General features: G+C 41.9%; 1 protein-coding gene across 1 annotated transcript in view; it reads left to right on the top strand.

Annotated features, from left to right (window-relative positions):
• The window catches only part of SEMA3C (semaphorin 3C), a 169,053-nt gene that overhangs the window by 81,342 nt on the left and 70,476 nt on the right, over positions 1-17,235 (top strand). The gene's annotated exons all lie outside the window — the stretch shown is intronic.

Below are 17,235 nucleotides of genomic sequence, written 5' to 3'. Positions count from 1 at the left end.
AAAGGTGTGGGGAGGGACTAGAGTATGTGTGTATCTGTATTCACAGAATCATAGAATCATAGACTATCCGGATTGAAAGGGACCTCAGGAGGTCATCTAGTCCAACCCCCTGCTCAAAGCAGGACCAATCCCCAACTAAATCATCCCAGCCAGGGCTTTGTCAAGCCTGACCTTTCCACCACCTCCCTAGGTAACGCATTCCAGTGTTTCACCACCCTCTTTTAAACATTCCCTTTTAAACACAAACACTAACCATGAGGAAGGCCTTTAGGACATTTTATCCTTTTTTCTCGGGAATTTAGATACTATGTTAATTGCCATTGTATAAAAAACCAGGAAGGATGGAGGCATACGTGTATGGGTGGATGGAAAATTGTATGAAGTATAGTGATATTATAGTAACATGTTCTTTGATTGTAAGCTGTTTGGGGCAGGGAGCATGTTTTCCTATGTGCGTGGACAGTGCCTAGCTCCTTATGGGTGCTTCCATCATACAATTAGTACAATTCTGAACATTAATAATGTTTAACACCCTCAGTTTCAAATAGGGATGGTAGGTTGAAAAAGTGGCTGTACAGATTCTGAGGGTATTCATCCCAAGACAATTTCTTTTAGAAGTACCTTAACCTTGGTTTCAGAGTAACAGCCGTGTTAGTCTGTATTCTCAAAAAGAAAAGGAGTATTTGTGGCACCTTAGATAAATTGGTTAGTCTCTAAGGTGCCACAAGTACTCCTTTTCTTAACCTTGGTGTATTCCAAAGGCTAAAGAGTATCTTCTCAGAAGTGTTTTATGAGCACAGAGGATCGGTAAGTCATCTCTGGCAGGGATAGGTTAGCAGAAGCATCCAGATGTGTGGAGCTAACTTCAAATAACCCCAATCTTCTCTTCCATATCCTTGGTGAATTTTAATAAGTGGGTGGGGGGAGGGATAGCTCAGTGGTTTGAGCATTGGCCTGCTAACCCCAGGGTTGTGAGTTCAATCCTTGAGGGGGCAATTTAGGGATCTGGGGCAAAAATTGGGGATTGGTCCTGCTTTGAGCAGGGGGTTAGACTAGATGACCTCCTGAGGTCCCTTCTAACCCTGATATTCTATGATACTAAGAGCCATCTCCAGCACATTGCAGAAATGGGCAGCAAGTATTTGTGGTACAGTGCTGTAATAGGTTATATCCCTAATGAATAGGCTAAAATGGGTTGTAGGCAGGACACATGTGTATCTGTTACATTAAGTGGTCACTGCCTTTGGGAATGACAGATTTTTAATAAAGCTCTGACTTTCTTCGACTTTCAGACCAGCAAGGTTCTGGTTCAAGCTCTTTGTGGTCAATAGCAGGAAGCAACAGAGAGAATTAGTGATAGCCTATCAGTAAAAGAAAATAATATAAGCTGGGGGACTTAAATGAAGAGGTAAACAAGTACAGTGGCAGCAATATTTCAAAACTCCTTTATTCAGCAAGAACAATAAACAAATTCCAGTAAATTGTATCTATTCTTGGTCTTTACTTTGCCCACAGCCTTTTAGTAATCCTCCTGTCAGTAAACACATAAATAATAACAAATGACAGTTGATTACAGGTAAAGTACAAATGCAGCTTACTTTTCATGGAGAACTAGTTGGAAAATACTGTATATTTTCCATGAAAAAGTTCAAATGGAAACAGACAAAAATTTGGTTCTTCATTTTTTCCACATTTCTCTCCCATGAAAAGGGCCATTTTCCATTGGAAAAAAATACTTTGATAAAAAAAATTGTGATCAGCTTTACTTCCATGCAATGCCACTACTTAAAAGTGTAATAAAGCAACTTTCTGTTAATGGTAGAGGAAAACAAGAGGATTATTTCATGCTGACTTGTTTCCACTGTATTATATAGCAGTAATAATAATACTGGGAAGGGATTTCCTTCCCTTGCTAGGTAGAGTTGCAGGGTGGGTATGGAATGGAAAGTGAAACTGAATGTTCTTAGACGAATATTGTCTTTTGCCAGTTCTAGTGGAGGCAGGCTGTACTGTGTGATGGCCTTAGCAGCATTAAGCAATTGCTGGATTTTGAAGACAGTGTTGTGTTGCCTCCTTCATCTGGAGTAATATTTTGCTCTTCTATTGTGACTTCCAATGGGAGGATCTCAAGGCTCGTATTTTATAGAAATACAAAATTCCTCCACCAATATTGGTGCACAAGGTGGAAACCAGTCTTTTCCATGCCTCTCTGTCTTTTGCTGCTGCTTCCATTTGCTCTATGCTGTTGAGATCGATTATTATGTCCTCCCCGCAAAGGATTCTTCTTAAGGTTTCTCTTGGGTGCCCTTGTTTCTTCATTTGAGTTGGTTTCCACTTGACAATGTCATGCGGGAGTCTTCATCCGGAGTACATGCCCCAAATATGTCCAGCATTTTCTTCTAATTCTGGTAGAAACTGCTGGTTGGTGATTTCTCGGATCTCTTAGTTGGTGATAACATTCGTCTTTCCAACCAATACCCAGAATCTTTCGTAGGCACCTGTTTTCAAAGGTGTCTAGTTTTCTGTCTGATTTTTTAGTAGATCTCCAGCTCTCACAGACATTTGGTAGCATTTGAAATGAAAATGCTCAGTTTTGTTCTGGTGTTATATGTCTTTGACTTCCATGTGTTTTTTTTTTTTTTTTTTTTTTAGTTTACTAAATGCTGTAAATGCCTTTCCTATCCTTCATGTAATTTCCTTCATTAGATCTCCATTGACTTATATAGTGTTGTCCAGGTAGATTTATTGTTCTACTTTCTTAATATTGTTGCCTTCTAATGTGATGTTACTGCTTCATGTCTGGGTTTCAAGGATGATTGTATTATAACTAATTTTGAGCTGCTCTTTGCCTGCTATTTTTGTCAAGTTGTCTGCCTTTGTTTGCAACTTTTCAGGGATGTTGCTCTGTAGCACAATATCATCAACGAAGTCTAACTCTTCTAGGCATTTGCCATCTACCCTGCAATACTGGTCTTTGTGTTGCTAATATATTTCTTTATTATCCACTGAATGGCAATGCCAAACAACAGTGGAGATAAAATGCAGCTCTGTTGCACTCCAGCCTCCACATTGAACCACTCTGTTGTCAAAGCACTTTACAAACATTAATAACATAGGCCTCAAAATAAGTAGACCTCTAGGCCAAACAGCTCTGGATCTTCACCACAGTCACATACCACTGAGTAAATACTCACACTGTGCCTTAAAGGTTAGCACACACTCAGTGACAGACTAACAAGGGAAGAGAATTTCAGCAATGAGGGCCCTCTGTTGGAAATATCCCATCTTCACACTTACCACCCCACTCCTGCGCCAGATGTTGAAATTTAGAGACTGTTAGCAAGAGCACCCCCGCTGATATCAGCTATCACAGCAGTACACGGAGAGATGAAACCCAGGCCTCAGAGGGCTTTTATATTTCAAACATAACAGCATGAGTGGCATCCCAAATTGAAAAAAAAGGGAAGTTCAGCCTTTGTGGCCTGATCCATTTTGAAAACCACTGACATCAGGGTGCAAGATAATGGCCATGGAGTACCGATCTTATCTGTCATATATGGTTGACACCACTAAGTGGGAGGACAGCATCATTCAACATTAGCTGTAGCTTCTGATTCATCTTCACACAGAAGGAATTCCAGTAATCCAATCAATTTGGGTTTTCAACTCTCTTTGACTTTTGTGTGTACAAACAAGGCCTCTTTTGTCTGAACTTTGCGTGATGGCTTTGTGGAGCATTTTTGCAAGTGAATGAACTTCAAGGGAGACGGCTCTGCCATGCTTCCTTTATGAAGTGATTGTTCGTCCAGTAGGAAAAAAAGAGAGAGAAAACAAGATATTATAAAGATGTTCCCAGAAGGAGGAAAGCAATGTGGAATATGTCTGATTTCTCCTCGGGTGTGGCTTTTTTTTCTGCCCCTCCAGCTCAACAATAATGTCATACTTGGCAAGCAAAGAGCTTCCTGCTCCTGCATATGGAAATTAAAAATGTCTTGAGCTCTGATTGAAAAGCCTCTGTGTACATGCAGGCTACCAGCTGAGGCTCCTCTGGTTTTCAAAGCAGCAGGAAATGTGCTAAGGACCCTCTATGTCTCTTTTGAAAATAAATAAAAAGGGAGTTCTATTACTATGTGCAGACACACTCTGACATATACAGCTTAAATCTCCTTCAGAGCAGCTTGAACACTGCAGAGTTGTTGACCTTGTATGCCAGACAGTAAGAAAGGAGAGAGAGAGGCTTCTATATGAAATGGCTAACTGATTTAGCTGAAGTAATTTGAAACCAAATTGACATGTCTTCACCGCCCTTCACACTTGTCACAGTTGTTCCTTTGGTTTGGGAGCAAAGATAATAAATAATCTAGTCAAAATAACAATTGGATAATTGGATGCCTCTTTCCAGAGAATCCCCCTGCACTGCTCTAGTTGTGATATTTTCATTCTGAGGTTAGGGTGACCAGATAGCAAGTGTGAAAAATCAGGACAGGGGGTGGGGCGCAATCGGTGCCTATATAAGAAAAAGCACCCAAAATCGGGACTGTCCCTATAAAATCGGGACATCTGGTCACCCGATCCGAGGTACACAAATCATGATGATGTTCTTGAATAAAGTATGTTATGGTTCTCCGCATAAGGATAAAACTGCTGATAAGATTTGCACAGTAAGAAAGTAAGAACTTTTCACCTCTCTCACCCTTTTAATAGTGGTGTAATGCCACATACTTCAGTGGGGTTACTCTAGATTTACACTGTTGTAAGTGAGAGAAGAATCTGGCCTACTAACTATATAATTATGATTAGAATTTGCTAACCCCTAGCTAGACTGCCTGGCTGAAGGGTGTGGGTGGTCTTGCAAAATTCTGAATGAAGGAATCTGGATCCTGGAATCTTTGGCAAGACATCGAATAACTTTGCTCCTGCAGTCAGGGAAAAAGTTGACTTATTTTCCCTCTTCCTTTCCAGAGAAGCCTGGGGTCTGTACTGTGGAATGTAGCATGATTGCACCATAACAATATATCGGTAAATCAAACATTTATGTTAGGCATTTTAATAGTGCCCATTCCTCATATTCTAAAGCTGCAATACAAACACACTTAACCTTACTAGATGGCTTGAATTGATGAATGTGCCACAGAGCCGCTTCCCCACACATTGCCACCCACACAAGAAAAGGTATTTGTCTCTAGTAATGTTTTCACCATGCCTCAGAAATTGACCTGCAAAATGGACAGTGATCTAAATCTCTGTAATCCACCTCTCCTCATTCTTTATTCTTTAAAGCAGAAAATTGAAGATGAGTTGATGTTCTGGTAGATTTTAAAATGGTTTTGAAAAAAATCACAATAGAACAGCAACCTGTCTCCATAAGAGGCAATTCCACATGCTTTAGTCTTTAAAGTAGCAAGTCACTTCCCTCTCCTACAGCTAGGTTGCCATTCTATTGTTTGTTTGTTTTTGTTTTAAATTATTTTAAAATCTACCAGCTTTGAAGATTATCAAACTATCATGATCATGTCCTCTTACAGACTTGTGAAATGCATTACTTCCAAAGGCATATATCACTGCACTGTTCAAGACCAACTGTACAGGCTCTGTTCCTCTGAATTATCTGGTGCATCTTTCCCTACCAGCCCCCGGTCACCTTCACAAAGAGTTCCTCAAAGTACTGCCCCTAATACACATATTGTGTTACCGGAGGTGACTGTTTTGCAAACCTGCTAGAGCTAGTTCTGGGTCCTAATTCTCCAAAGGGTTTGTGCAATCATTGATATCTTGAGCTGTCACTGATACCTGTACACAATGCTACTACCATTCTGATCTGGGAGTGTTTTACATCCATTTTATACTTATCTTGCATAGGTATAAATGATTACACAATGCGCAAAGCAGTGGAGAATCAGTGCTCATTGAAGCAAGGTAATTTTTTTATCTCCCTAGCAGGACATTTCCATGTTATTTATTCTTCACCCCAAGCACAGAAACTAATTTTGTTTCATGTAAATTATACATTTAAGCAGTGGCTCTTGGCAATGGCTCCTTTTTTGCTCTATACTGACAGAGAACTTTTGTCCCAAATGACCGTGTTATTGAGTTAACTTGTGATTTCCTGATTTCCATTTATTGTTTTATTCACTCTCTCTTTTTAAATAAAAACTCACTTAAAACCTAGCAAGAGATTTATGAACTGATTGGATGCATTTATCCTGTGAGTCTCAATTCTTATAACTCTATTACTTTGCTATTAAAATTCAACTTTTCTTTCAACAACAATCACTGAAAAGCATGATTGTATAGGCTTCTGCATAATGCTGTGCTGTGGTTTGAATATTGTTAACTGCAGGGCTCTGTTAACTTTGTTGTGAGAAAATCTTTTTCTAATGGTATCTTTGGCTTCTTCTGACTTAGCTAACTAAGCCAGTAATGAAGTTCTTCATGCAATCTGCATTGTGCATCACAGATCACTTAAATGCATGTGATATTGACAATGAGATGTTGACATGTCTTTGGCAGAAAAAAACAAAAAAACCACCCTATCCTGAATTATATATTCAACTATTCCTTGTCTCATCTGTGCAAAGAGACTCAAATTAAACTCATTTCAGAATGTACTTAGCCCCAGATGAAAATCAATAATATAAATAGTATATTCTTCCAGGAATATTGCAGACACTCTAAAGAAACAAACACAGAAACGAAAAAGTAATGTATTCATGTCATTCTACTGAAAAATCTGGAAGAAGATCAAGAAAAGTTAAGATGATTGTTTTTCTCTTTGTCTGAAGCCTGTAGTCTCTCATCTGGGACTTTTCAAGTCAATCCCCCAACAAGTTACTAAAAGCATTGTTCAGTCACCTCATATCTAGTACTGCAAAGCATAAAGGGGAAAACGTATAAAAATACATGTTTTCTTTTAACCAAAATTTCTTTGTGAAACTGAAATTATTTGCAGGCTTGGAGAAATTTCACAGAAATGATAGTTGGGGCAACATTCCAGATTCCACTTACATTTTTGAAATGTAGGAAAAGCCGACAAGTGAAATTAGAGAAAGTGCTATATATCAATAGTAAATTGTTCGCCTGCTCAGAATTACCCCAAAAGCAAATGGAGACATTCTCCCTTTGTGATTTGTGTGCAAAAGGTATATGCTACTAAAATAGGTACTTCAAGAAAAAAAAAAACTGGTTTCATTGCACTCCCTAAGCAGACAAGAGGTCATATCACAAAAACACATTATACGCTGCCTGGCACCTTTGTTGGTGTAGACCAAGGATTAAATTAAACTGAAAAGAGTATTACAGGCTGTACCTTCATCCAGGGCCTAGTCGGACAATATTGCCAAAGCTGCAATTACAGATGGGGCTCTGGCTCATATGGACCTATGACCCAGGAGGGACAAGTTGAAATAGTCTTATGCTGCTGTCTGCCAAGTCTTCAGGGCCATGTGGAACTTAGAGTTGCCAGTTGTGGTTGGACGTATTCCTGGAGGTTTCATCACATGACATAATCTTTAATTAAAGATTAATCTTTAATTTCTGGAGGGTTGGCATGCTCAGGGACCTGGCGTTAGAGGGCCCCCATTCCCTGGAGGAGCTGTTATTGATGGGACACCAGGGGAACCGGGAATGGGTGAAGTTATTCTGGAAACAACTCCCCTACATGGACAGAGCAGTGCACAGGGTTTAATAAAGTTCCACTTGTTCTACTTAGCCTGCGTTCAACTTCACTCTTTGCTAATGAAACATGGTGACAGCATCTGAAGCCACCCAGAGACCTCCATTTTGCAGACACAAACCTTGACCAGCAGTGGACCCAGTGGAAGGAGACGTTTGAGCTGTATGCAGACCTGGCTATCTGGGAGGACCATAGCAGGGAACAGTATGCATCCGATGAAGTGAGCTGTAGCTCATGAAAGCTTATGCTCAAATAAATTGGTTAGTCTCTAAGTGCCACAAGTACTCCTTTTCTTTTTGCGAATAGCAGGAAAGTAAAACTGTTATTTTACCTTACTGGTGAACAGTGAAGAGAGCCCTGTACCACTCTGAGGCTCGCCACTGCTTCAAGCCTCACAGCTGCTCTAGGAGCCCCGGACAAAGAAACTGTGGAGCAATACAGGTTTCTTGCTATGTACAGATCTGAAAGGAAAGGGATAGACCCCTGTGTACTGCCTTACACATACTGGCTGTTACATGCAACTTTGGAAACTTGACAGACTCCCAGATTCGGGACAGGATAGTCTGTGGAACTCGGCATCACCACATGCAGGAGTGGCTGCTCTGGGAATGGGATCTCACATTAAATAGATACGTAGACTTGGGACATCCATCAGAAGCCTCAAAAGAAAGGATGAAAGCCCTAGGGGGCACAACTCCCCCTAAGTACACACAGTGAGACAATAGCAAAGGAGTTCACGTAGGCAGGGTTCCAGACCTGTAGCGAGATGCATTTATTGTGGGAGAACAGATGAGTGGGTTAAGGAGATGGACCTGCATTTGGACAGCATTGCAAGGAATGTGGGAAGTTGAGCCATTTTTGCAGTGTGTGCAAGAGCAGAGGAAGGTGCCAGAAAGATTCAGACAGACTTGTACAAGAGCGGAATGGCACATCAGACAGTGGTGATGATATCATCACTCTCTCCTTGACTCCAAGACCATCTCAGCTTCAGGCTGTCAGGACAGGAAACTAACCAGGGACAATACTAACTTCTGTGCATGCAACAATGTTAACAGGGAAACACCCGGTGCAATTTCAGGTGGATAGTGGGAGTTTCTGCAATGTAATTCCTCAGAGTGAATTGGACTCATGCACACCCATTACAAAGACTAGGTTCACTCTAATAATGTACAATGAGAGCACAATGCAGCCCATTGGAAAAATCTGAATTCATAGTAACTAATCTGAAAAATAACAGGTGGTACTAACTGATGTGTGTGATGGATGGATGCACCACAGACCCCTCATGGAGAACACAGCCATAGTAATCATGTATCTGATCATGATGTAATATCAGAATTTTAAGCTGCAGTGCAAGAAGCAAAACGGGAGGTCCCATGGGCAATGGAGATTATTTTAGAATATATGGAGATATTTTCAAAGATGACTAGTGCCTCAAAGCAGTGACTGGAAGTAGACCCACAGTGGACCCTGTGTGCTTAACATGAGAGAAAATTCCAGAGGCAGTACATAATCCGGTACACAAGGAGTTTGAAAGTCTGCAGAGCATGGGTATCAGAGCACCTGTAAGGCCTCTGCAGTCTGGGAAAGCAGCATAGTGGTGGTCAAGAAGCCATCAGGCAAATTACACATCTGTATCAGCCCAAAACCACTAAACCAGGCATTGAAAAAATTCCACTACCCACTTCCCATATGTTATTACATCTTGACAAACTTTCCAAACCAGAATCTTTACAGTGTGTGATGTGAGGAATTGATTTTGGCACATGATAAAAAGTCCAGCATCTTCATCCAAGAGCTGGAAGGGCTGCCTGGAGCGAAAATAACTGATTATATCCTCATTGTTTGTGAAAGGAGTAATGATACAGAAGCTGAATGAGACCATGACAGAAAACTACATGGTTTTCTACAGCGATGCAGGAACAAGAACATAAAACAGAACCCAGAAAAAATTCAATTCAGCAGGAGGTGATGTACATTGGACATCTACTCACAGCAGAGAGAGACTGAAATCAGATCCCAGTATGCTCAAGGCAGTCAAAGACATGCCAGCTCCAGTGGATGTGAAAGAGGTACAGCGCTTTGTAAGAATGATCAGTTATCATTGAAAGTCCTGTCCACAGCTGGCTGCAGTAGCGGAACCCATGTGTCAGCTCACAAGGAGGGTTGCTGAATGAAGCTGAGCAGGTCCCCAAAGGCAGGCATTTCACATGCTCAGACAAATGATAGCGGATGAATTATTGCGAGCCAGATGTGCCACTGCCATTCCAGTGTGCTTCAAAGGAGAAAGGATTGGGTGTGGTTCTTCTACAGGAGCAGCAGGTTGCTTATCACAGATGAGTCCTGCCAGAACCTGACAGAGATGTGCCCAAATAGAAAATAAAAAGAGCTTCTGGTTCTGGTATTTGGAGTAGAGTGATTCCATCAAAATACCTATGGCCACTCAGTAATAGTGCAATCAGACCACAATCCCTAGGGACAATCCTGGCAAAGCCCCTTCTTAGCGCTCCAAAGAAATTGCACCTCACGTTGACACGCCTCCAGTGGTACCAGGTAGAGATCAGAGATTTTCCAGGATGCTTACTGATGTTAGCTGACACCCTGACCAGGGCAAATATACCCAGTATTGGCAAGCTGGGGGAAGGGGATCAGAACATTGATCCCATTAACATGCAGCACTATCTTCCACTTTCAGTAACAAAACTAATGGAAATCAGAGGCTTCGGAGAAAGATACTCAACTACAGGCAGTCAAAAGAGCTATCCTAACATGGTATCCAGAAGACAAAGGCCAACTGCTGGTAGGAGCAGAACCATATTTTCAAATTAAAGATGAGCTGAATGTACAAGATGGAATCACATTTTGAGAAAAGAGAGCTGTTGTCCCGACCTCATTATGTAATAATATAAGGCAAAAAATACACACCTCACATCTGGGCACTGACTGCTGTCTTAGATGGGCTTGAGAGTGGTTTTACTGGCTGGGAATGAATATATAACTCCACTCCTTCAGAGAAGTGTGACACCTACTGGTTTTGTGATAACCATCAGCAGAGAGAGACTCTGTTGCCACATGAGGTAATGAGTGGATCACAAGCTAAATATGAGTCCACAGTGTAACACTGATGCAAAAAAAAATGCAAACATCATTCTGGGATGTATTAGCAGGCGTGTTGTAAGCAAGACACGAGAAGTAATTCTTCCCCTCTACTCCACGCTGATTAGGCCTCAACTGGAGTATTTTATCCAGTTCTGGGTGCCACATTTCAGGAAAGATGTGGACACACTGGAGAAAGTCCAGAGAAGAGCAAAAAAAATATGAAAGGTCTAGAAAGCATGGCCTGTGAGGGAAGATGGAAAAAATTGAGTTTTTTAGTCTGGAGAAGAGAAGACTCTGTGGGGGGAAGACATATAATAATTTTCAAGTACATAAAAAAGCTGTTATAAAGAGGAGAGAGAAAAAATGTTCTCTTTATCCTCTGAGGATAGGACAAGAAGCAATGGGCTTAAATTGCAGCAAGGGCAGTTTAGACTAGATATTAGGAAAAAATTCCTAACTGTCAGGGTAGTTAAGCCTGTGAGGAATATACTGGAATAAATTGCCTAGGGAAGTTGTGGAATCTCCATCACTGGAGATTTTTAAAAGCAGGTTAGACAAGCACCTGTCAGGGATGGTCTAGATATTACTTAGTCCTGCCTTGAGTGCAGGGGACTGGACCAAAAGACCTCTCGAGGTTCCTTCCAGCCTACAATTCTGTGAGCTGCTGACCTATTCATGGCAAAAGGTGGGAGTGGATTTATTTACCTTCAAGTAGTTGATTACAGTGCGCTATTAATAAAAATTTTGTGAGGTTGATACCTTGCCTAATACAAGAAGCAAGTCTGTGATTGGTAAACCGAAGGCCCACTCTGAAAGATATGGTATTCTGGACTTGGTATTCAGCAATAACAGACACCAATTTGCCTCAGAAGAATTCAAGGAATTTGCATGAAAATGAGAGTTTGACCACCACACCTCCTCTTCAGCATATTCTCAGATTAATGAGAAAGTGGAATCAGCTGTGAAAACAGCAAAAAGACTGTTACACGAGATTGTTTCCTCTGGTTCATATCCCTGGTTACCATTTTTGTCACATAAAATATCCCACAACAGGGGTGACAAAACAGTCGAACACAGGCACTAAGGGGACAAAGGACCAAAACCCTGCTACCAATGAGAGGTTGTTGCAGCCAGAAGGATGGGAATGCCAAGAGGAAATGGCCAACAATCAGAGAAAACAGGCACTAGCGTATGATAGGTCAGACAAGGACTTGCCATCCCAGAAGATGAGCACTCCTGTGAGGATCCAGTCATTAGAGAGACATGATAAGGAGTGGACTAAAGGAGTCATGAGGGATGCAGTGGTACCCAGAGCATATGAGGTGATTATGCAAGAGAGACAAGTGATCCCAAGGAGCAGAAAAGATGAGCCAGTAAACACAACACCCAGAGAGAGCCTAAAGAAATACAGAGGTCATCACAGAATGGAGAGGAAAGACAATTAGCCACACACCAACCCCACAGGGAGGGAAGAGACTCCATAGAGGTAGTTGGCTAGACAAGGACACAGGTAATAGGTAGACAGAGCTGGGTCACTCCCGGCAAGGTTGCCTGTTGGGGAGACCAAACTATCTCAAAGACTACATAACCAACTTAGTCTGTGGTAAAGATGAGGCTCCAATTCAGCTATGTGCTGGCAATCTCTGGCCAAAGGAACACAGTTGTGGGGGTCTTTGTTTTTAAGGTATATATTAAAATGTTGGTAAAACAGGGGAGAAGTATCATGATCAGTGTAATTGGAGTCAGATAAGAAGAGCCCATGTTCCATGGAGCGGCTGTCATTGACAGGGCACTCGGGATACAGGGCACAGATAGGGTTAGGCTGGAAGCAACTAAGCCACATGGACAGAGAGTTCTGCTTGTTCCTCTGGTTCAACTTAACCTGCATTCAGCTTCGCTCTTTGCTGATGAAACAGAGTGGATGGTGGGTTGGGCAGAATGAGTAATGTGTAGGGATGATAGAATGAGCCTTTTGGGGAGTCAGGATTTTTCCACTTTATTGTGGCCTGAGGATGAGGCGTGTCGCAGGTCTCCCCCTCCTATATCCATTCTTCCCCTAATTTCTTTCACAAACAGATGTTTTTTCAACGCTGGGCATGTGCTCGAGGCTTCCTCATGCACATGCTTGCTGAGACTGGAGAGGAAAGGAAGTCACTAATTGTCCTTTGTGCTTTACTGCAAGGGCTTCCAAATGGATAGCTTCAGAGAGTACCCATATATACTGGAACCAGCCCTGTCTCAAGAGGGCCTGCCCATGCTGTATCTATCTGTGAATAAATAGAGCACTGCACATTCCAGGACTGGTAATCCAGGTATCCCTTAATTCACTGTTAAAAAAGAATAATACAGTGCATATCCTGAAACTCAGAATGTATGCACATACCACTCATTTTCATCTTCTGTCCTTCATTTCCTCTGCTTTTAACAGAAAAACTTTCTGGAGAGAGTCATTTAGTGAGGCAGATACAAGGGTATCTGCAGTATAGCCTAGAACTCATACATTCTTAATGCAAGATAACTGTCAACTTTTGGAGTTTCCCAAAAGCCCAGAATAGTATATGGTTCTGGGGAGAGAGTTCACTGAACGTTTTGTTGTTTGTTAAAGGAAAGAGGGCTAAATAATCTGTTTTTTAAGATCAGATTTCTAAGTGTGTGAATCAGATTGGTATTGATTTAATCATGAAAGCCAAGACCAAACTCACTGACCTATTTAACAGAGGGAACAAAGGTTACTCTTGTGTGGTTACAGCCAGAAGTTATTTACACATGGAATAAATTATAACCTTTATTTTGATTGCCATACAAAAATATTAAATACTCACAAAGTGCTAAGAGGCTTAACTTGCTGGGGTCTCATTCTACATGCAGAGTTTACTGCTTTGGGGATGTTGGTTGAATTCCCAAATTCCCAAGGCAAGCAACTGGGTTTAGTTTGAAGGTCAATAAATGTATAAACCTGATAATTTCAGACAAAAGATCCTGTTCTTCTAAGAGGTTTTCCTTATGAAATAGTGGGAGGATGGGAAGGGAGCATGGAAGACATTATAGTGCAGTGGGTGGGCAATCTGTGACCCATCAGGGTAATCTGATTGCAGGCTGCAAGACATTTTTCTGACATTGACCATCTACAGGGAAGGCCCCCCGCAGCTCCCAGTGGCCGCGGTTCACCGTTCCTGGCCAATGGGAGCTGCAGGAAGTGGTGGCCAGCACGTCCCTGCAGCCCACCGCTTCCTGCAGCTCCCAGTGGCTGGGAACGGCAAACCGCAGCCACTGGGAGCTCCGGGGAGCTGTCCCTGCTGATGGTCAACATAAGCAAAATGTCTCATGGCCCACAGAGTACCCTGGTGGGCCGCATGCAGCCCGTAGGCCACAGTTTGCCCACCACTGTTATAGTGTCTTTCCATCACTGAGATTTCAAAATAATAGTTTCCAGGTAGTAGCACACTTCATTAAGTCAAATTTTGTTAGGAGGTTTTGTGGCAAATTTTGTTATGTCAAAAGACAGTGTGTGGAACCATGAATTCCTCCCCACCTGACAAAAACCCACAGGAGGCCTGTGATTCATTCTTAGGCCTCAGCCCAAAGGAAGTACAAGTAACAAGCTTGTATGTATCTCTTGTGATGGTGTTTTACCACAAGGAGGGTCTTTCCTTTCCCACTTGTGAATGCCTCTGACTTCTTTGTAAATGTAACCCTTCTGCCAGGTGACGCCAGCAGCAACAAGGGCCGGGTTCAGTATCTAGGGGTTTCTTTTCAACAATACAACAGAAAACCGGCTTAAGCCCCCACCCAGTGACCTGGGACAATTACACACCACCCCCTGGGTGCCTCGAAGAGGCAATACTTTCCCTCTCGCAAGCATAGAGTCTGAGTGTAGCAAAAACTTTTAATAACATGAGGGAAGTAACTAAGCATTAATTTGGGAAAACACCACAACTAGGATTCATAAACACAAACCATGAGCAAAAGACCCACCCACAAGTAGGTTGGGCAGTGTCCTTTTCCCCTCAGGTTCTTAAGTCAAGCAACCCAAAAGCCCTTTAATGTGCATATTCTTTCTCTGCACTCCACTCACAGTTGCTGTCCTTGGCCAGTGCAGCCCCAGAGTCCAGAGGTTCATCCGCAGAGTTCACCTCCTACCCTGGGTGGAAGTGGGGGTAACGAGGGGCACCTCACATGCTCCACTGCTCAGGCACTCGCTCATCACCCCGCTGGGCAGTTGCTGCACCTCTCTGCCAGGCTCCGGTCTGGCCCTCTCCGCCAGCCACCCTGCTGGCCACACCTCTTCACCAACCACCCGGCTAGTCCTTCTATCAGAGAGTATGCCAGGTACAGTTCTGCTGCCGCTGGTTCACACAACAAGGATAACAACGCCTTATTACTCCTGCCCCAATAACAAGGAGACTGGGGATCCAACACCAGGCACAAGTGATCATTTGGGCAAGCAGTCCCATCATGCTGAGCACCTAGGCAGGGCGGGTGTGTCCATGCAAACGAGATCAGCTCCTGAAGTCCTTTTCCACAGCTCACCACTAGATGTCAGGGGAGAACTCATTCAGACTTTGCTTACATAGGATAGGGTAGTGTCCTGTGATATCCTTCCAACCAGTGACCTGTTTGAAACAGAGTAGCTCTATCGCTCTCCACTTCCACTGCTTTTGCCTGTAACCTTATGCCTTGTAATAAGGACAGTGCTGAAACAGAGCTTGATCACAGGAAAATATAGATATCTCCTAATATAAGCATGAGAACCATGGAAAGGACATGTTCATTGGTTCCTGGGACCCTTCCTTGAAAGCAGTCATTACCACCCTGACTCATCATGATACCATTCATGATATCTCTGACTACTCTAAAATGTATCATTAATGGGAAATTTGTAAATTCAGACATACTGACTCACTGATGCTATAGTATATACTTGCCTTTGGGAGTGATATCATAGAGCACAGTAATTTAGCATAGCAGAGGAGTGTGATATTTTCATTGGGTACCTCTGTGTGATTGAGCTATAGCTCAGCTCTGATAGTATGATTGGTGAGAAGATTTAGTTTTACCTTACTGCAGCAAAGCAAACTCAATATGATGATTAAAGTAATCAAAAGGCTTAATGAGAATGAAACTTCCATAATCTATTTGAAAGGTGAGCCTGAGAATTTCAAAGGAGCCTATGGGAGTTTAATTTTGGGATTTGGGCACCTATTTCCCTTAGGCGTCTTGGAAAAGCCAACCATTAAAGTTTACACAGAGGAATTTTGGATGAAAAATGGAAAAAGAGAATGGATTTTCCAAGGGAATTAAAAGTAAATTTGTGGATTTCACCTGTGCGACATGAACAATTTTAATATATGGTTATGAGAGCCACCTTTATTTAAGCTATGAAGCAAGGAGTTCAAATCTTACTTATGAATAGTACTATTTTTAATATTACAATATATACACTGGAGAGACACTTGACTTCTGTAAGTTGTCACAGCTGCATTGAAGTTGCTAACTTACACCAGAAGAGGATCTGCCCCATTGTCTCCAAGGTTACTGGTTAACACAATGAGAATTAAATGGGCATGAGCTATTGTCTATCAGAGTTAATGTGATAATGCAAATCTTTTCTAGTTAGCTTGATTCTCTATACTTATATCTGCAATACATGTATGGAGGGCCAAACTCCGAAACATTTGCTCACATGAACAATCTAGAGCTTGTGGAAAATTTACCATCAAAATTGTTTTCAATGGAAAATCGTAATTTTGAACTCAACAAAAATTTTCTATGTAGTGTCTACTTTCTGCAGAAAATTTCAACTTTTTGACAACCCCCAAAAAATCTGAAAACCAAAATATTTTTGGCTTTCTGACCAGCTGTATTATAGCCCCATTGATTCACGCTGACTGGTTGCAGCAGTAAGGGCTAAAGGACAGATCTAGGAGCCCTCACTCAATCATTATTCAGGCAAAGCTCTTGTTAGAGATTGCAAGAGTGCTGAGCAAAAACTGAGAACCAGGTCTCTATCTGGAGTAAATAGGCATAGATCCAATTATGTTAATGGAGTTACACCACTTTAATCCAAATAAAGATTTGGCTCTGAGTGAGGGCAATGGACTTTGTCTTGAATTGTATGAATAAGGTTTGCAGGATTGGGCAAATAGGGCTTCATTTTCAGAGGTCCTGTCCACCTGCAGCCATCATTGACTTCACTTGGAACTGTGGGTACTCAGCACCTCTGAAAATAATGTGCCTGTGGTATAAGTACATCATTTTAGGTATTCAGAATAGGTTCTTTTACTTTTTAAAGCTTCAATTTCCCTTCTCAACTGTTAAAAATATATCCCCTACTTTACAATGAAAAATAAAATAATTGAAGTGGAGGCCAAAGATTGGCTGAGTAAGGAGAGGAAGGCTTATCTTCTTATGTTGTTGGCAGTGTTGTAATTGTGTTAGTCCCTAACTAGGAGAGAGACAAGATA

This window comes from Eretmochelys imbricata, chromosome 1 (genome assembly GCF_965152235.1).
Source record: "Eretmochelys imbricata isolate rEreImb1 chromosome 1, rEreImb1.hap1, whole genome shotgun sequence".
Taxonomy (NCBI): domain Eukaryota; kingdom Metazoa; phylum Chordata; order Testudines; family Cheloniidae; genus Eretmochelys; species Eretmochelys imbricata.
This window is presented reverse-complemented; position numbering and strand designations above follow the sequence as displayed.